Raw genomic sequence first — 20866 nt, forward strand, 5'->3', positions numbered from 1 at the left:
CAAGGCTCAACTGACAGGTCTTAGGTTCAAGGCCATTTCTTCTGATCATTCCCTACCTAACAGGAATCAGGCCACCAGTTCCACACTCCTGTGTCTTCTACTTTTCCTTTCTCGTACCTCTAAATATACTAGTCTCCCCAGCAGCCAAGAGTTACCCTCAAGGCTAGGATCATGGCAGAGCCATGCACCCACCAAATTAGAGTTGGGCAGGGCCCAGTCCACATTAGCACTCCACAAGGCCCTGAGGACCCTCCATAAGGCAGGGTCTCTCTGTGCCAGTGGAGCAGAGGGGTGCAGGATCATTCCCAGGACAGAGAGGTAACACAGCTAGCTCCCCAGATGAACAGAAGGAACTACACAGGCCAGGAGGCAGGAGGGCCCGGAACAGCATGCTGGTCTGGAGTAGCTAGGGTATAGGGGAGGCACAAGGCTGGGAGCCAGAGTTCATGCAAGGCAGGAAGGTGATGCCCTGAGCAACTGAGGGCAAGGTTTCCAGCAGACAAACCCTTCTGTGGCCACGGGAATGGCTGAGAAAGGACAAGCGAGAGGCTTTGCAAGACAGAGGCTGAGGTGAGACTGATTCCACCTGGCTCTGTGAGACCCACCCACCCACCTATGCTCAAAGGCTCCCTCCTACAGCACCTCTGCCCTCCACATTCCCCCATTCCATGAAGCCCAAGGCCCTCGCTGCTGCTCCTCCGACCCTGTCTCTAAGACTCCAGCCGGGCCAGCCCCAGAAACTGGCTTCTGGGAACTTCCTGTGATGAGCAAGGCTAAGGATCCTGGATTCCATTAGGGCAGGTTTTTGCAGCCCCACAGGCCCTGGAAGGGCTGTTTCCATTGTGATGGCAGAGAGAGCTGATGTCTGCACCCAGTGCCCTCCCTGATCCTCCATCCCTTTATCCTCAGCAACTCCACTCCCACCTCCAGACACCCAGAGATGTCCCGGACCAGGAACCTTCTCCAGGCGGAGACACCACCATCTCACAGACACAGAGCATGGGACTTCCTCTGCTGCCAGCTGTCCCAGGGAGGACAGGTGGGTGAGGGTGACAGTGACTAACACTTCCTCCACCTAGGTCCCGTTAGATGATTCCCGGGCAATTCTCAAACTCCTCCCAACCTCACAAGAAAGAATCTATGAACAGTTTGAAATGTGGCACGCTCCCAGAAAGATGCCTAAGACATACCTGAGCACCACACTAATGTATCAAAAAGCATACTGCCAGGGCACCTGGGGGGTCCTTACCCTGTCCTTCCATTACAGTTCTGCCCAGCCCCCTAAGCCCTGCCCGCCTGGTTCTCAGGGTACCCTCTGATTTGGGGTCAGGAACAAGGCTCTGTGGGTACTAACCACTTAAGTCCACATTAGTACCGAGCTGGTGAGGGCTGAGGGACCAGAAACTTCTGGCGAGCCTTTCTGGGTCTTCTGAGTTCCTGTTAAGGAAGTAGGCTCAACCAGTCACAATTGGGAAGGGATGGGCCTAGGCCTTCACAAGAAGGCGGATGGATTTTATAGCCAGAGAGCCCAGGCTTGGGCCTTGGAATAGCAGCAAAGCCCAGAGCGCAAAGCTGCCATCTGTAACCTGACAGGTAAGAGTGGGGGATGTGTGAGGCTGCTGAGAGGACAGTACAGGTTAACATGTTTAAGGTTGCAGGATGGTGCCTGCTCACGGTATGCCGTCACTGCACACGCTCACCTGAGTATAAGGGGCCTTACATTAGTGTCCCGGTGTGTGGGGTGAAGGAGCCTCCTGTGGTTCTTCTGATTTCTCCCCATACCAGGGCTGCTCTGCTAACATGGGTCCACATGTCGTTCAAGACAGGTCCCAAACTGGGAACCCCAGCATGTGATCCTAACCCCTCCACGAAGTAGTCCCTTCCCTCTCCCGTGTAGGCGGCGTATGGTCAGGTTAGGCAAGGCTCAGGGCCAGCAAAGAGGATGGAGCCCAAGCAGGACTGGGTGGCCATGTGGGTGGGGGCGAGCCCAGGGAAGATCAACTACAAACTGGACCACACTATCCCCAATGCCACCTGGTGACCCACACCCACCCTGGGCTCTCAGGGCTACTGTCTTCTCGTGTTTGTGAGTGGCTCCATTTCTTTAGACAGATGCAGACAGAGAGTGGGCATTTACCCACAGGAACGCAAGGGGATACTGAGGACTCGCTCAGGAATGGTGACTATATATGTTTGGATGTGTATGTATGACTCTATATGTATGGATATGTATGTATGGATGTGTATGTATGACTCTATATGTATGAATGTGTATGTATGGATGTGTATGTACGGATGTGTATGTATGACTATATATGAATGGATGTGTATGTTTGAGTGTGATGGGGAGTCTCCCTACCACAGCCAGGTGTCCCCCGTCAGAACCCCAGTACCTGGCTAACTAGATTATCCTCTAAGGCAGTGGTTCTCAACCTTCCTAATGCTCAATCCTTTAATACAGTTCCTCATGTTGTCGTGACCCCCAACCATAAAATTATTTTCATTGCTACTTCATAACTATAATTTTGCTACTGCTATGAATCATAATGCAAATATCTGATATTCAGGATATCTGATATGTGACCCCTGTGAAAGGTTCATTCAACCCCCCCCAACGGGGTCATGACCCACAGGTTGAGAACCACTGCAGTCTGAGGAGCCTAAGACCTTTGCCCAAAGCTCAAAACGGAACATTCTTGCTGGCCAGATGGGTGAGGCAGGAACCAACACTCTGAGGGCTCCTTAGGCCTCAGAGCCAAGTCCCTCAGCCTGTCCCTCACACCTGATCGACTAATGGCACTACTCAGGCACCTGCCCAGACCAGGTCAGTCTCTAAAGCCCACTTCAGGTCTTGGGTTCCAGAAAACCCTCTCACCAACTCAGCCCCAACACACTCCCACATCAGTTAGCTTCCTCGGTGCCAGGTGTAGCCCTGTGCACCAGGAATGTTGCCCCATGGTGGAGAAGAGGGTGGTACTGAAGGGGTGCAGCTACTCCAACCAGTGCCCTCAAACCCCAAGGCCAAAGCTGGGCAGCCTGTTGAAAGCTGGCGAGCGGAGAGCTCAGCAGGTAAAACCTCAGGAGACACATACTGGACCACAACCCCCTCCTCTCCCCTAACCCTGCAGTCTCCCCAGTGGGGAAGAAGACGTCTGGCTTATAAAACTACAGAGGCCCACGACAGGAGTGGAAAGCGAGTCTCCTTTCCCCGAGGACATCAAGCCTGTCCAGAGACCCCAAACCAGAGTCAGCATGGTGCCACAGCGACCGGAGGGGTTCCGGAAATACTTAGCAGTCTCGGTGGACTTTTCATTCATTCATTCACCCCTCACATGTTCAATACCATGCACCAAGGCCACCAGACTGGCCCAGGGGAGAGAAAGAAGCCACTGAAGCCCATGAAACCACAGGGTCAAAGCTCCCGGAAGCTGCTCCTGTACCTTGGCTTCCCAGGGTCGTTCACTGGGAGGTTCGGGAACTCTAAGTTTGGAAAGAAGTAAAGTGTCCTAGCAGTGACAAGGACCCTGGGGGGGGGGGGGAAGAGCTCAGTGGAGGGGGTTCTATGAGAGGGCAGAAGCTCTTCGGTCAGGATGCGGGCAGGGATCGGGTAAGGCTGGCCTTCTCCACAACAGCCGTGGGATCTTAAGCAGCCACACAGCACTGATTTCCAGACCCAGGAGTGCCCCCACCTCCATCCCCACCCCACCCTCGCCTCCCCAGGGATAAGTTCCCTGACTTCTCCATGCCTACACTTCCTAGGCTGCCAAAGAGGATGATAACCATGACGACTGTACATTTCCACGTGCACAAAGCCTTGGAGGGCATGTGCTGGCCCAAAGCAAACACTCCTGCATCCACTCCAACCACACCTGTGACAGTCCAAGATGGGGTCACGGTCAAAGTGTCGGAGGTGCTGCTCAGATGTTACAGTTCTGAGTTTGGGAGAGGCTAAGATTCTGAGATTCCACAATTTAATCATCTCATTATTTCCTAACAACAACCCCGAGACTCCCAGGGGAAGATGGCAGACCTCAGTGTAACTTCATCTCCCAGGCACTGCCAGGACACGGGGGCTGCCACCACACCTGGCTCCACAGCTGTTCCTCACCTCTGCTGAAGCCCCAGCCACACCTCACTGGAAGCTCGAGGTGAGCTTAAGCCTGCCTAGAACTTAAAACACGTTCCCCCGGGGGCAGACAGTCAGAAACACAAATAAACAAATGGATGAGAAGGTTTCAGATGCCCAGAGCCACAAAAGAAAATAAGAAGGGGCTCATGTGACAGCAGGGAAGCTATTCACAGCCAACGGTCAGCAAAGGCCCCTTTGAGGAGGTGATGTCCCATGGTGCCACCAGCTAGGCAAGGATTCAGGGAAAAAAAAAACATGCCAGGCCAGGGAAGGTGCACAAAGAAATTGGCGTGGCCAGAGGTGCTAAGAGAAGGGGGTGAGCAGGGCAGGGCAGGACAAGAGCAGGGAAGCCTAGGTTGAGAAGTGAGCAAAGCTGGGACCATGAAAGGCCCTGTGGGTCCAAAGAGGATTTTCAGTTATTTATTTTCTTCTAAATGTTTAGGAAACAGCGGAACTTTCAGCAAGGGACTAAAGAAACAGAATCGCTAGTCAGGGTCCCCAGATCACTTGGTGTTCTGAAAACCCCCACTATGGTTTACGAAGTCAAGACAGGGCCTAGAAAAGTAGGTGACCATCCTGATGGGTCAAGGCACATGTCCAGAGATCCCAGCACATGCCTGACCAGGGGTGGGAGACATCCAAGACGCTGTTATTATCCCCCCCATTATCAGTGAGATCAAGCGGAGCACCCCACTTTACAGGTGCGCAGCCGAAAGCTCACAGAAGTAAGGAGCATGCTCAGAGCCCTGAGACACAAGTGGGACCTCATCTTAGGACGCAGGCCCACTGCGGAGAGTCTCTGAAACTCTGATCTGTGGGGAGACAATCCCTGCGCACTCACCTGAAACCTTGGCTTTTCTCCCTTGCTGGCTTTAGAGAATCACAGAACTACATTTGCATCTCCTATCTGTCCAGCCTAGGCTGGGGGAGCTGGATGGATGGGTGGGTGGGTGGATGGATGGATGGATGGATGGATGGATGGATGGATGGACAGACAGACAGGCAGACTACTGAAATGACTAACCAATAAACCAATGAGTGGGAGGATAAATGAATGGCCTAACAACAAATGAACGAATCTACAAACGGCAAGACTTTTGTAAGCCCCGGAGAGATGCAAGGACATGCTCGCCCAGGGAAAGGCCGGGGGCCATGCTAGCGTCAGACCCAGGCCCCAGCTCACTCCCACACCAGCTTCCCACCTTCGACCAGGCTGGCCTCCATTCCCCAGGGTCACATGCAGACGACCCTTTAGCCCCTGGGACCAACCTATGTCTCCATCTAGTGTGGCCCTTATTGCCCGGCCCCTGAGCCGGCTAGCACCACTCCACAGGGCCCAGTGGGTCTGAGCTCTTCACAGGAGACCAAGGCTCCAGTCTCCGGTCCAGGACCAGACTTGCAGCCAGTGGCTTCCTCTCTCCGAGCCCAGATGACCTCCCAGGACCTTTCCATCTCTGACATTCTTTGGGGTGGGGGTGAGCCTCTGGATTTTTACACAGCCAACGGGGTCAGCAGAAGAATTTCAGACCGAAAACTAGAAGTTGGGAAAGGTCCTGCCCACAGCACCACCCACTTAGGAAAGGCCCACACAGGGAGCCTGCAGGCCTGAGTTAAAGCCCTCCTCTGTCCCTGCTCAACCTCTCCATGCCTCAGTTTCTTAGATTTCAGAACGGGAGTCAACTGTCCCTACCTGAACGTCCGTCCACAACTCAGTTTTGGGGAGAGCCTGACACAGCAACCACATCTGACACTGTGCAAACTGTAAAGTTCAATTTCCTGAAAGATTGGGGTGATAGGGCCTGGGGAAGAGGAAGGGGTGACACTGTCCTCCCATTCCTGTTCAGGTCTGTCTGAAACAAAACATCCTGGTGTCAGAGCTCCCGAAGAGAGAACAGTGGCGGGAACCAAGCGGATCCGGCTGCAGCTCTCTTCTTACTGGGCAGTATACTGTGACTCTGGGCCTCAGTTTCTCCATCTAGAACCTTGTTGGTTCAGAACCCTGTGATCTAGGCAAGCCACACTCTGCAGCTTAACATTCCCAGACCTTGCACCCCTGATTCTGTCCTTAGGGAGAGAGTTCACACAGTCCGGTGCAGCCAGGACACAGATCTAGAGGGAGACTTGAGTGTTTTCCCTCCAGGAAATGGGGGGGGGGCACTAGATAAGCACAAAGGCTCTGAGCACAGCACAGGATCCTCCCTAGGGCAGATTCTCCCAAAAGGGGAAAAGCCCAGGTTCAGATGTTATAGGCCTGGCCTCAGGCCCCCCTGCTGCCGGCAGAGGCAGCAGGTTCGGACCTGTCCAGCCGGACACTTCAGAAACTCAATTGATGTCCAATCAGTAAGACTTCAAAGTGGCAGGCAGGGTGAAGAAAGGGGTTAAGAACACAAACAGAGGACAGGCCCACGTTACAGGGGCCAGGCAACCAGCTACCCCCGTGTGTACTGGGACCCACGGGAGCTGCAGGCCTGTACCTAGCCAAAAACCCACCACCAAGAACATTCATCGCCAGAAGCCATCTCTGGAGGCCAAGAAGGCCACCCATACCTAGAGAGGGTTCTTCAACTGCAGTCAACCAGACTTGCCCCAAGAGGGGGCCTACCAAAACTTCCTGTCCACAAGGGGCTCTGGCCACCCATGAAGGGACAAGCCTCCCTCCACCCCCAACACACACAACTCCTAAAAGAGCCACCCTGCTGGAGGACAGGGGGGTGAGAGAGAAGGGTTATGTTGTCATGACAGGGGTCTTAGCTCCAAACCCTGGGTCCACTCTAAACCCCCAGTGCCAGCCACCTCCCCCAAATCTGGGGTTAAGAGTATAGTTCCTTACAATGCCCCTTGAATAGAAAGCCTCGTCCAAACGATTCCTCCCAAAAACTCTCACCTCAACCCTACACACACACACACACACACACACACACACACACACACACACACACACACACACACACTCCCCACCCCCACCCACGCAGCTCTGGGGAAACCGGCAGTTAACTTTTCCAAAAAACCCTGCAAAGGCGGCTTGCAAGGAAAAGAAACAGAGAAATGGGCCCCCACATCCTTTCGCGGCATCTCACGGCCCTCGGGGGAAGAAAAAAAAAAATCTTAAAAAAAAAGCAAAAAAAAAAAAAAAAAAAAGAAAACTTTCAGAGTTAACTTTAAATTCCCAGCCCCCTCCCCCCAAATCACCCAGCAGCTTCTCTCCCCCTTATTTTTCCTTTAAAGTGTAATTGTATTGTGTCTCACCTCCCCGAAAGGCTCCCGGCTCTCTGTAAAGAAAAGGAAAAAAGCCAACCCTTCGGGTGCCCCCTCTGCTTCCAGCCGCCTCTCCCACATTCTCAGACAGTTTTATTAAAATCTTCAGACAAAAGAAAAACAAAAATGGCAGCCTGGCTTATTTTTAAAACAGGACAGGGACGCCATATTCTGCAGATCTGCAAAAAAACGGAGAAATCCGGCACTGGCCGCTCCACCGGGCCGGCTGCAAAGTGCGCGAACCGCGCCGTTTGCAATCCGTTTATTTGCATTAAGCCCCATGAATCATTGTTTACCGGAGAATTGCAGCAGGTTTGAATAGCCCGGCTTAGGAAAACACACACGCACACACTCGGAGACTAGCCCCAGACACGCCGCGGGAGACGCTGCCTACCCCGCGCGCGCAGCCGCCGCCGCCACCGCCGCCGCGGCAGCCCCGGGCCCGGCCCGAGGCACCGGCGACCCCCGGGCCCTCGCAGCGCGGCCGCCCCGCACTGACAGCGCTCGCGCCGGCCCGGCCCCCGCCCCGCAACTCGGCGCAACTTTCCCGCGGGCGGGCCCGCTCCCCCGCGCGCCCCGGGCCCGCACGGACCTGGCAGTGCTGGCGGAGCTCCGGGATGTGGCCGCAGCCCCGAGCCCGGCGGCCCGAGCAGGGCCGGGCTGGGGGCTCCCGGCTCCGGCAGCGGCGCGCGGCTAGGGCTCGGTGCGGAGCGGCGCGCAAACCTTCCGGGTCGCCTGCTGTTCACTTCTGGGTTCTGCAGGCGCCGCGGCGGCGGCGGCGGCGGCGGAGGCCGGGTGTGCAGCCGCGCGGCCCCGGTGCGCTGGGCCCCGCGAGCGAGCCGCGTCCGGCCCCCCGCCTCTCGGCTGCGCAGCCCGCCCGGCCCCGGGGCTCTGGCGAGTGGGCAGCGCCCGGCGCTGGCGACGGCGAGGGGAGGGGGCCGGCGGGGCGGGGACGGGCCGCGCGCTGGGGGCCCCCGCTCGGCCCCGGGGCCTCGTCTCGCTCTCGCCGCCGCCGCCGCCGCTGCCGCCGCCGCCGCCAAGCAAAGTTGCGCGGCGCCCCCTGCCCGCGCCGCGCCGCGCCGGAGGCTGAGCCACAAAGGAACTCCGCGCCCCCCTCCGCCCGCCCGAGCCGCGCGGGGAGGGCACCGGCGCCCGGCCCTAGGACAGCCCCTTCCCCAGCACGGGGGCTCCCGGGGCCCGGGCGGCCGCGGCCATTGTCCCGCCCAGACTCCGCTCCCGGGTGGCGGTGGCCTGGGGATCCGGGACTGGCAAGCTAGGCTGCCCCCGGGGTGGGGGCTTGGGGTATCCCTCCCTGGGAAACCGCAGGCTGGTGCGGGCCCCCCCTCCAGGGTGGCCCCCCACACCTAGTGACCAACGGCCGTGCTCAAAATGCAGACTAAGATTAATGTTATTTATTTTTGAAGAACAAGGCCATGGGGGCGGGGGTGGGGCGGGAGGTGCAGAAGTTTGCACAGGCCAGGACACCGCTGCCTAGCCCTAGGCCCGAGCCGCAGCCGTGGGGCGGCCTGGGGCTGACAGCAGTTCTCCAAGTCTATCAGAGGTGGCACCGGCTGTCCCCCAGCTCCAGACCTCAGAGCCATCTGCGTGACTCCTCCTCCCGCCTCACCCTCCCCAGCCAATCAGTCACCAAGTCCTCTTGATTCGGCCTCGCGGGCTGTGTCAACTTCTAAACTTCACTTCTACCTGAAGAGGCGGACATTCCTGACTCCAAACCGGCTTAGATTTCTGAATACAGGCTGTCATCCACCTGCAGGCCTACAAGATCAAGGCTGCCTCTGCCCCGAGGAAGCACCCCAGGGAAAGATGGACACATAAACCATCCTGTCTTCTAGGAAGTAAAAGTGTAGAGACGCGGCTAGTTGGCTGGGGGCACAGTTCTGAAGACCGGACAAAGTCCCTGCCCTCCTGGAGATTCCAGTCTAGCACAGGATGTCACACGCTGAGACAGCTGGAGGGTGGGACCCACAGAGGTCGTTAGTTCCTTCTCAAGCATTAGTTCCTGGCATCAGGCAGAGGCACAATAAGCATGTGACACGAATTAGCTGGAATGATACGGTATTGAGAACACAGAAAAGGCCACTCTCCTGGAGAGATGGGGGCTGTTTTCGGAACATGGCTCTGGGGTGAGCCTGGTGGAGGAGAGAGGAAGGCCTTCTGGTGTCCAGAACAAGGGTGAAAAAAATTACCAGCCCGTGGTTGAGAAGTTCTGTGAGGAAACATACCACCAAGTAACCAGAGTGACGAGACAAATCACCCACGCAGGAGAATGAGTGCTGGGGGGGCGGGGGGCAGGGGGCTGGGGGGTGCACAGGTGTGGGTTTCACAGGGACTTCCTTCTAAGGAGCACAGTGTGAGAAGGGCAGGGAAATGTGACGTCAGAGTGGAAAAGCCTGCCCACTGCCACCTCAGCGGAGGGATGAAGGCCACATCAGCAGTCATGAATCATCGATGAAGGCCACATCAACAGTCATGAATCATGCTGGCAGTGTGTACACTTGATGTGTGATAAAAAGCAACACCTCTGGGGGCTGGAGAGATGACTCAGCAGGTAAGAGTACAGACCGCCCTTGTAGAGGACCTGAGTGAGTGGTGTCTACCACCCAGGTCGGGTAGCTCAAAACTGCCTGGAACTTGAGCTCCAGGGGATCTGATGCCCTCTTCTGGACTCCTTCAGAAGCTGCACTCCGATGTGCATACACACTGCCCCCCCTAAACATAATTAAAAATAGTAAACACTCTTTTTTTAAAAGCAACACTTTAGGGGTTGGAGAGATGACTCCCTGGCTAAGAGGGCTTGCTCCTTTTTCAGAGGACTGAAGTTCAGATTCCAGCACCCATGTTCAGCAGCTCACCACTGCCTGTAACTCCAGTTCCAGGGGATCTGACGCTCTCTCCTGGCCTCCCTGGCCCTCCTCTGTGGGTGCCTATGCGTGCGCGCGCGCGCGCGCGCGCGCACACACACACACACACACACACACACACACAGATACAGAGAGACAGAGACAGAAACAGAGAGAGACAGAGAAATCTTTTTAAAAATAATTACCTCTGTAGTATTTCTTCCTATGAGAAAAAATATCAGACACTCCACTAGTGGTGAAAAACAACATACCTAGCTTACTTCTCAGACCTGTCAAGATCATTAAAAACAAACAAACAAAAACAAAAAACAAACAAAGGAAAAAAACCAAGGGGGGCTGGAGAGATGGCTCAGTGGTTAAGACTGTTCTTCCAGAGGTCCTGAGTTCAATTTTTTTTTTTTTGTTTTTATTTTTGTTTTTTTTTTTTCGAGACAGGGTTTCTCTGTGTAGTTTCAGTGCCTGTCCGGATCTTGCTCTGTAGACCAGGCTGGCCTCGAACTCACAGAGATCCACCTGGCTCTGCCTCCTGAGTACTGGGATTAAAGGTGTGCGCCACTACCGCCCGGCCTGAGTTCAATTCCCAGCAACCACGTGGTGGCTCACAACCATCTATAATGAGATCGGGTGCCCTCTTTTGTCACGCAGGCACACATGCAAGTAGAACACCACTCATATACATAAATAAAAACATCTAAGAAAAAAAAAAAACAAGGAGAGTCTGAAATTCTCAGCTTGGCAGAGTCTGAAGAGCAGTGACATCTAAATGTAATGTGATTGGCCTAGGTGAGGTATGGGAGCAGATCTCTAAATAGACTATAGATTCTAGTTAATTATGTCAATAAAAGTATCTACCAATAACTGTGGAAAATTGCATCACATAGTCATAATATGGTACTAATGGGGAGAAGTCTATAAAAGTCTATAAAGGGAGATCCTCTACCATATACTCAAAATTTTGGTAAATATAAAAAAATCCTTTAAAAATAACGTCTAACTGGGGGTGGTGTTGTATGACTTTAATCCCAGTATTCTGGAGTCAGAGACAGGAGGACCTCTGTGAGTTTGATCTACAAAGCCAAATCCAGGCCAACCAGAGCTACACAGTGAGACCCTATCTCAAATCAATAAATATTAAGTCCAAAAAGGAAAAGAAATCCTGAGTGAGATAACTGTGGCATTGTTGAAAGGTTCAACTTGCCACCGCACTGACCATTCTGGAGGCTTCAAAAGTGACTGTGTCACCATCACCGGCCCTCAGAACATCCCTGGTACCAGGGCCAACAATCAGGATACAGAAGACCAAAGGCATTGACCGCTGAGCTGGGGCCTTTGGAGATCTGTGGAGTGCAGGGCATGTCGCCCGCCTCATCCTTGCCCTGCCAGCCTCCTCTCTGACGGCCTAGAAGGCTGCTTCAGCCAGCACAAGCTGCCCTCCCACCCTTGCCATATCCCTTCTCGTATGTGGTTCCCTCCACCTGGGAATCACTCACTCGACTGTCTCTCCACAACACCCTCCCTCACTACCTTCAACTCATCCTTCAGATTACAGTTGAGACATTTAAGAGCTAGGGGGGAGGGGTGCTGGGCAGGGAGCTCCGCTGTTAAGAGGATCAAATATGAGAGGCTCACAGCTGCCTGTAACTCTAGCTCCAGAGCATCTGCTGCCCTCTTCTGGCCTCTGTGGGCAGCTGCACTCTCATATGTATAAACCCACACGCAGACACACTTGTTGTACACAAAACTGACAAAAATAAAATCCATCCAGGACCTTCCAGAATGCTATTAGTGTGGCCTGAATGTACATGATGTGGCAAGACATATGGCAGCCAGGGATGAGGATGCTCAGCTCTTTGCCACTGGCCTTCAATCTCCTCCCGCTAAAGCCCAGGTAGGTGGTTCTCTGTCCGTCCCCCCCCCCCACACACACACACTGTTCACCTCTCCGTCTCTGTGCATGCTACTCCATCTGTCTGGGATCTCAATCCTTTTTTCCATTTCTTCTGTCTGGTAAACAGCTATTTGTCAAGCCTATGCTCAAATAGCATCTTCTCTGTGAAGTCACTGTAGATCTCCTGCGTGGAAGAAGAGCTTCCCCTGGTTCTACAGACCTCCATGGACCACTAGACACCCTGTTAGCAAACTGCCTGTGGTACATAAGAATAAATGATCACTGAACCGATGGGTGAATGATGAGGGGGGAGGCAAACCTATGCACATTCTCTCCGATTCTGCAAGTCTCCTTACTCTCCCTTAGTGTAAGCCCTCTGTGGCTGAGGTGGATCCCCCATTTCTCAAATGTGGACAGTGTACTGCCTAACTACATTCTATCTGCTGTGTAGATGTATTTGTTCCTCGAGTCTGAGTCTAAGAGAACAAAAAAATTAACAGGATCTCACTGTATAACCCTGGCTAACCTGGAACTCTTTATGTAGATCAGGCTGGCCTCAAACTCACAGAAACCTGCCTGCCTCTGTCTTCTGAGTGCTAGGATTAAAAGCACGTGCTCTCATACCAGGCCACAGTAAAATGTTTGAAGAAGGAAACGTGTTTTGCATCTTCAATAATTGAGAACACATTTGTGAAGGGTCTACTCAGGTGTCTCATTCAGGGACCCAGGTTCTGCCAAGGCAGCAGAAGATAAACCCTGGTCCACATGTGCTGTGGGATGTTCTGTATGGCAAATGTGTTGCTCTAATTGGTCAATAAATAAAATACTGATTGGCCAGTGGCTAGGCAGGAAGTATAGGCGGGACTAACAGAGAGGAGAAAAGAAAGAACAGGAAGGCAAAAGGAGTCACTGCCAGTCACTGCCAGGACAAGCAGCATGTAAAGATACCGGTAAGCCACAAGCTACGCAGCAAGGTATAGATTTGTAGAAATGGGTTAATTTAAGCTATAAGGACAGTTAGCAAGAAGCCTGCCATGGCCATACAGTTTATAAAGCAATATAAGTCTCTGTGTTTACTTGGTTGAATCTGAGCGGCTGTGGGACTGGAGGGTGACAAAGATTTGTCCTGACTGTGGGCCAGGCAGGAAAACTCTAGCTACACACATTCAGATAGAACACAGTACTAGCCAGAATGTGTTGCAGTAGCAAAGAACTCCAAACCTCAGGTGTAGAACATAACAGCAGTTTGCTGCTGGCTTGTACCACAGACCCACATGGATCCTCTGTACTACTCACCTAGGACCTTAGACTGGCCAGTCACTGACATCTTTGAACAGTACCCACTGGAACTTAAGACTGTCTCAATGACCATGTGCATGGGTTTTCTACTGCTCTTGCCTGGGAGTGACTCATCACTGCTCACTATCCATTGGCCAAGACTAGTCACATGGCTTGCCCAACCACAATGGAGGCTGGGAGATAGAGTTCCCTGTGAGAAAGAGAGGTAGGTATTTGTGATGTGAGTGAACTCTCCAAAAGTCGGTTCCCAGACATAGATAGGGTTTAGCAAAGAATTACTTTACTTGGTTATGTTTAGGGCCCATGAGCGCTACAAAAGAGAGATTTGAAGTGCCTGGGGGACAGGATAAGAGGTCATGAAGAACTTTCCAGAGGAAGAGAGGTTTAAACTGAAACCAGGAAGAGAACAGTGATTCTAGGCGAGGGAATGGCATGTGGAGGCCCAGAGCAAGGAAGAGCTTGTCACAGGGAAGAGACTGAGTGAGGCTACTATGACATGATACCAAGGGAGGGATGCTTCGTGTGGGCCCCGGGAGGTGAGGGCTTAGAGCTTCTGTTTTATAGAAATAAGGAAATAGATAAAGGAGACCCACTCCCGCCTGACCCCTCCAAGATACATGCAATCCTGCCTGAGCTGCGTCTGGCCTTGGGAGGTGCCACCTAGAGTTCATAAGAGGTGATGGCTAGCTAACGAGTGGGCACTCCAATAAAGCTTTTTTTTTTAATTTAATTTTTTTTTAAAAGAGCATCGCCCTTGGTCAAGAAGGGCTTTTTTGTGATGTGGCTCTTTGGGGATCACCAATGGGCCCCTCGCCCACACTCCCGTGAGTAAGCCTGATAAACCAGGCCTAGGAGATTCCTGGAGAGCTGCTGGCCTTCAGTCCACTTTGGAAGCCTGAAGAAGCCAGTTTTAATATCAGCAAAGGAATCAGCTTGGACAGAAACAGGGTAGCTGAAAGTGCCACCCACGTTGAGGTGGGTCCTTCCTTGTCATTTAAGGCAGTCAAGACACCTCCCACAGACATGCCCACCGGCCAATCAAACGTGGGCCACCCCTCAATGCAAACCTCTTCCCTGTGATGAGCTTGTGTTGAGCTGACAGTTAAGGCTGTCCACCATCACATGTGGCAGGCTCTTCACCCACTGAGCCGACCCCACCCACCCCTCCGGCCCCTCATTAGGCAGGCAGGTCTTCAGAACTTGGGATAAATCACAGTTGTCTGCGGGGTGAACGAGAAAAGATCTATATTGATTTACATGATGGGCCTCAAAAATCTCATACCTTGGCCCCTACCGATCTCTTTGTCTTCATCTACAATTACCAAACCCAAGCAAAGCATATCATTTCCTTTTACAGCAAGGCTTTCCATGTGCAGCCCTCCTCTGCTCAGAACGGATGCTCCACCTGACCACACCCACAACCTCTTGACCTAGGGAACCTTTGCTTCTCCACTGTATCTCGGCCCATAGCTGCATCCTAAGGGCAGCCTCATACCATCTTCAGGTTGCTCCATAGCTTCACAGGCCTCTCCTCTTCTTGCACAACTATTCCATCCGTAATTCTGCCTTCAGATAGATCACTAGCAGTTGGACTTACCCTCAGCTCACACATTCAATACTTCTGTGCTCATTCGTTTCATAAGAACGTGATCGGTGTCAAAACCGTGAGCGGGAAAGGGGCTCGGAATGAATGAGCTGAAATCTGTGAGCCAACATTGACTTGATGGGGTGACTGGGAAAAGGGGAGACCGAGGAGACTGGTGGCCTGGAGTCTGTGGCTCAGTGACCTCTAAGAGAGAGCAGATCTCTCCTTCAGCTTGCTGCCCCTTGCCTGGATGAGCTGCAAGCGGCACCTGTCGCCTTGAATAGTTAGCGAAATAAGCCACACACTGTGTTCAGGTGGCATCAGGTGGCCTGGCTTGGCGCTGGGGAGTGGAGTCGGAAGGTTGAGCTGAGATTAAAGACGGGTGGAGATGGGCTGTAGGAGCCGGAAGTGATCAGGACTTTGTAAATCACTGGAAATTGAAGACACACTGGAGCACACTACTGGATTTCCACCAAGGCACAGGTAAGAAATTCCAGTTGACTGTTACCCGGATCTGGAAGGCTGAGGAGTCAGGGCTGGAACGGGAGGAATTGCTCTCGCCGGTTAGTGATGGCTGCCACCTGCAGCCTGCAATGACCGCCCAGAAGCCACCAGGAGTCCCTGACTCCAGCTCTGTAGTTCAGCTCGGTTCTCACTTGCCCAGAAGCAAAGCTCTCATTTTAGCCATCCTCCTGTCTCCGACATCAGTAGGGCTGGGATTGGGGATTGAGATGAGTGGCTGGGGAGAAGGCAGACCAACAGAGCAGAGCCAGCGACAGGCCAGAACCTCATCCAGACAGGGCAGGACACGGGACACTAGGTCCCAACACTGTTAAATCCCTGAGCGGGTCAAGGCAAGCTATGTTGTGCCTCTAGGCAGATACTGTGCCAAGGGAGCTCTTCTTCCAGCCCTGAGATACTAGTTTTCTAGTCTGTAAATGGGTGCAGTGATCAGCAGGCAGCGGGGATTAGAACACACCACCATATGCCAAGCATCGGCTGTAAGCAAGGCATCTATTGGGCTTTTGGTGGAAGGATCTTGCCCAGAGAAAGGGGTACCTATGCCTGTGCCCTGGACATCCTCAGGGCCCCCTATGCCTAGGGGATTGGAGGAACTCCTGGGCATAGGAAGGGTGGGTCACCCACAAACCACCTTTGGGAGGTGAGGCCCCTGGCAGTAACCTTCACAGCTTTCTCCAGAGCGGGGGGGGGGGGGGGGGGGGGCGGGGGGGGGGGATGTCCTCTGGAGGCAGCCTCCCAGCAGAGCTTCGCCGGCTCCCTTTTATGGTGGCCTGGGGCTGTGAGCGGAGAAGGGCACAAGTGCCATACTGAAAGGACAGGCAATTACTTTCCCTTCTAATTACCACTCACAGTAATTAAATAATAATGGCCTTTGTCCCCAGAGAACTAAAAACAGCCTGCACGCTCACATCTGGCTCCCTTCTACCAGGAATGGAAGGCCCATAGGGACAGGATAGGGAAACCGAGGCAGAGAAAAATAAAGCCGGCCACCCTAAGTTACACACAAATCCCCGAGTTAGAGGAAGTCCTGAAAAAGAGATTCAGAGTGGCAGGCAAGTGAGCACCTGTGTTGGAGGTGCCCTGCGCAAATGCTTGTGGCCTGGCGAGGTTAACTCCGCGCTCTGGGCCTCAGCTCCCGACCTGCAGAGTGAGCTGAGGCCGCCATGGTGGCTTCCCGGCCACTTTCCCTAGCTACCGCGGACGGTGCTGGGTTTTTTTTCTGCCCACACACCATCTTTTTGCACCTTCCATGTTGCAGAAGACAGAAATCTCTTATGGTGGCCAAAAAGCGAAATTCAAAAAGGAGGAGGGGGGTGAACAGCAAAGCCATGAACAAAGCGAGGGTCTCACTGTTCCCCTTTGGATGTGGACTGCCTCTACCCCTCGGTGAAGCCTCGGTCCCATCCAGTGTTCTTGGGGAGGGTGGGAACTTGAGATGAGGCCTAGCGAGGGGTCTTCTGCAGTTGTGTGTGTGCTCTTGAGGGGGATATTGAGACCTTGGTCCCACCATCTCTTCTCCGGGAGTGAGAAGTGCTGTCCCGCCCTGTGTTCCTGCCATGATGTGGGCCAAAAGCAACGCATCCATCAGACCGTGAACTGAACTCTCTACCTGAAAACTGCAGTTCAGAGCCACACCTTAGGGTGTCTGCTGTCGTTGGCCGGCCTGAGTCGGGGACCACCTTTGGACTGGTCACCTGTGGCCAGTTGGGCAGCGTTTGGAGTGCCCTATGGTCCCTTCAGGACTGTGGGAAGAGAAGAGGCCAGGGCCAAAAGAAGTAGGAGCCCGAAGGTAGGTGTCTTCACAGCTGAAATAAATGTTCTGCCTGTGACCTGCCCATTGGGGAAGGCAGAGTGTCATTAAACCAAAGTGACAACAGATACTTCCAGGAATGCAGAAATACCAGAGGCTTACCCAGGAGGAGGAAGGGGGGAGCAGAGGCTTCCAAGGGAGGCCACGCCTCGTAGCCGGGCACCCACTGTGGAGAGAACCACTTTCGGGGTTTCTCTGTGGCCCACAGAAATGACTCTGGTGGGGACTAGTGGATCCCGGGACACAGGCCAGCCCGGTAACCATCGCCATCCTTCTGGCTTCTCCTTTGGAGCCGCCCAAAGCCACGGGCCCAGAAGCACCCATCTGAAACAACAGATGGAGAGGCTGTCTCTCCCTGCCTGGCCGCAGCTGCCCCAGAGAGCGGCCACGCCACAGTCCTTCTCCCTTGTTTTGGCTACATTCAAATTTCCCAAAGGGTGGCTGGGTTAGCGTCTGAGGGCTGTTACAGTAAGTTACCATAATGGCAGCTGGAAACAATGGGGACTTATTCTCTCACTTCTGGAGGCCAGGAGTCCAGATGCAGGTGTCTGTAAGTCCATCTCAAGCCTCTGGCTCTGGAAGAGAGTCCTTTAGCCCTCGCGTGGGTTCACCTCTGACCTTCGTCTCCTCATGGCCCTACTCCATCTTTTTACTCTTAGGGACTCCAGTCAGTAGGTTAGGATTCAAATGGGAAATTCAGAATGATTTTTTTTGTTTGTTTGTTTTTCTTTCTCATGGTACTAGAGGGTGAACACAGGGCTTTGCATATGCTGGACAAATACACTGCCACTGAGCTATGTACCCACCCGAATGAGTTCATCTTAAGATTCCCTAAACTCCTGCCAGAAAGACAGCCCGGTGGGTAGAAGCATTTCCTGGTAGCCTGGTGGCCTGAGTTCAAGCCCCAGGACAGAAGAGGAGAATCAACGCCTGAGAGTTGACCTTTGACCTCATGTGGTCTGTCATGTACATGCCTGCACTCATATACCGAGTACTCCTATAGACACACACTAATAATAAATAAAACGTGTCTTAAAAGATCACCTTCATTCCATTTGCAAAGATCCTTTTACCAAATAAATTCACTTTTTCTCCCCCAGTTCTGGGAGGCAGGATGTGAACACATATGTGGGGAAAAACCGCAGAACCCACTGTAGCCAGCCTGCACCCCCTCCCCTTGTAACCCAAACAAAGCGGCTCAGTGCCACACACCACCGAGGACGGTCTGTTTAGGGTTTGGGTTGCTTTGTTTTCTTTCGTTTGTGGAAGACTTAACCGTTCATGTTAAGGTAATTTCGATTTTATAGAAAAGTTGCAAGCTAGCGTAAGAACCCCCGAGTGTCTTTTATCCAGGTTTGGCCTCATTCACTCCAACTTTCTCTAAACACATATTTTTCACATAAAAATATGCATAGGAAAGCATCGTGCCTGCTTTCCACTAACTGTTTCAGACTGTGTTCCCTAAGAACAAAGTTCCCAGAAGAAACAAAAATGAAATCACAGAAAATGGGAGCTGGAGCCGGGCTGCAGCGCTGTTGTGTAAACCACAGCCCACACTCAGAACAGCCCTGGCTGAGATCGGTCTCCTGTTGAGAGAATAACCCGAGACGGTGTGTCCACGTTTACTCCTGAACTCGCTCTGGCCGCCTTTAATCTGAAACAGCTACCCACCTTCTCCATCTTCCTTCAACTTGACATTTCTCTGTCTTTCTCCAACTTGACATTTTGAAGGTTCTCTAGGCCAGTCACTTTATAAATGTCCTTCAGTTTGTTGTCTGGTGTGTCCTTGTGTTCAGAAGGGAAGCGGACTGTACACTTTTCATAGGTATTGGACAAAAACTGCATCCTTGGTGAGTGTTCTAGGGCATTCAATACCCAGGTCAGAGACTATATTAGCATAGTCTCTCTTCTATATGACACCAATATTTTCAGAACTGATCATGAAGTTACATGACTGATAAATGGCTACAAGAGAAACACAGAGGTGCCAGTAACAACAGCAGAAAGTAAAATATTTTTAACACACACAAAATAACAGATTTGTGATGTTTTACAGTTTTATGATGTGTGTGTGCTCACCTGTGTATGGTGTGTGTATGTTTGTGTGTGTGTGAGTGTGGGCACACTTGAGCCACAGCATGGAGGTCAAAGAACAGCCCTAGGTATCCACTGTTTCTTACTGTTCGCTCATGCATATGCCGGGAAAAGCGGCCCATGAGCTCCTGGGATTTTCCTGTCTCCCCTTCCTGTCTCCCACGGGAGTATGCTGAGTCTATAGACACATGCCACTCCATACAACTTCACCTGGGTTCTGGGGATTCGAACTCAGGTCTTCATACTTGCCCAGCAAATGGTTTACCCACCAAGCCATTTCCCCAGCCCAGATTTATGATTCTCAACCTTGTAGCTGTGAATATGTGTTGCTCTCATTGGTTGATAATAAAGCTGATTTGGCCAATAGCCAGGCAGAATGAAGCTGGGCAGGAAAGTCCAACAAAGATACAGAGAGAAGAGGGCAGAGCCGGGAGATGAGTTGCAAGCCAGACAGAGGATCAGTCAGACATACAAAATGGGACAGAGGTAAAGGCAACAAGCCTTGAGGCAGTACACAGATTATTAAAAATGGGTTAAGTTGTAAGAGCTAGTTAGTAATAAGCCTGAGCCAGCGGCCAAGCATAATTAACATAAGTCTCTGTGTAGTAATTTGGGAAGCGACCACCAGGTATAATCAAGTGTACTGGACAGAAAGTTCTGCCTCCGTTGGTACAGTTTTTGAAAGAAGTGAGTAAATGTAGACCCACCAGTCTGAGAGACGGAATAATCCCACACTCTCTGTTTCTGTGCCTTCTCCTCTGAATTTCTCATGCTTTCATCATAATTGATATTCACACTGAGTAAAAAAGCATGGTCACATTAATGATCTATATTCTTGGTTGATATGTTTTTTATTTAATTTTAATTTTCATGATTCATTTCACACGAACCTAATTGTTTGATGTATAGACAAAAAAAAAAAAAGAAACCTTAAACATTGTAGTGAGTCTCAAAAACTTTCATAAAAATTTCCTTTCAAGAAAGGCATGGTGGCTCATGCCTATAATTCCAATACTTGGAAGGCTGAGGCAGGAGGATTGCAGCTAGTTCAAGGACAACCTGGGTTACATAGTGAGTTCCAGGTCAACCTAGACATTGTGTGACACTCTGTCTTAAAACAAAACTCCTTTCAAAATATTTATTGTTGTTCTTGTTAGTTATAATTATTTCTGTAATAGGGACTGACCAGGGCTTCTAACATGCTCTACCCTGAGCAATACCTCCAGCCCCTTTCCTATTAAATGGGAAAAAAATATGATGCTGCTCATGGCTGTTTCTTTGAAACTGATACTGATTCAAACACCTCCCCACCCCCCACCCTCCCACCCCCCCACCCCCCACCCCCCCACCCCACCCCTAAGCAGTTTCCACTAAAAATACATTCACTACCCAGCACTCAGGG

At 52.3% G+C, this 20866-nt stretch overlaps 1 protein-coding gene across 2 annotated transcripts in view; it reads right to left on the reverse strand.

Moving 5' to 3' along the window:
* The window catches only part of Znf362 (zinc finger protein 362), a 33051-nt gene extending 24910 nt beyond the window's left edge, over positions 1 to 8141 (reverse strand). The window contains exon 1 of one of the 2 annotated variants that reach the window (XM_076565116.1): positions 7977 to 8141. The gene's annotated coding sequence lies outside the window, so the exon portion shown is untranslated. The remainder of the gene's footprint in view (positions 1 to 7976) is intronic. The other variant, XM_076565117.1, reaches the window with a different exon arrangement.
* Positions 8142 to 20866: the final 12725 nt, after the last annotated feature.

This window comes from Peromyscus maniculatus, chromosome 2 (genome assembly GCF_049852395.1).
Source record: "Peromyscus maniculatus bairdii isolate BWxNUB_F1_BW_parent chromosome 2, HU_Pman_BW_mat_3.1, whole genome shotgun sequence".
Taxonomy (NCBI): Eukaryota; Metazoa; Chordata; class Mammalia; order Rodentia; family Cricetidae; genus Peromyscus; species Peromyscus maniculatus.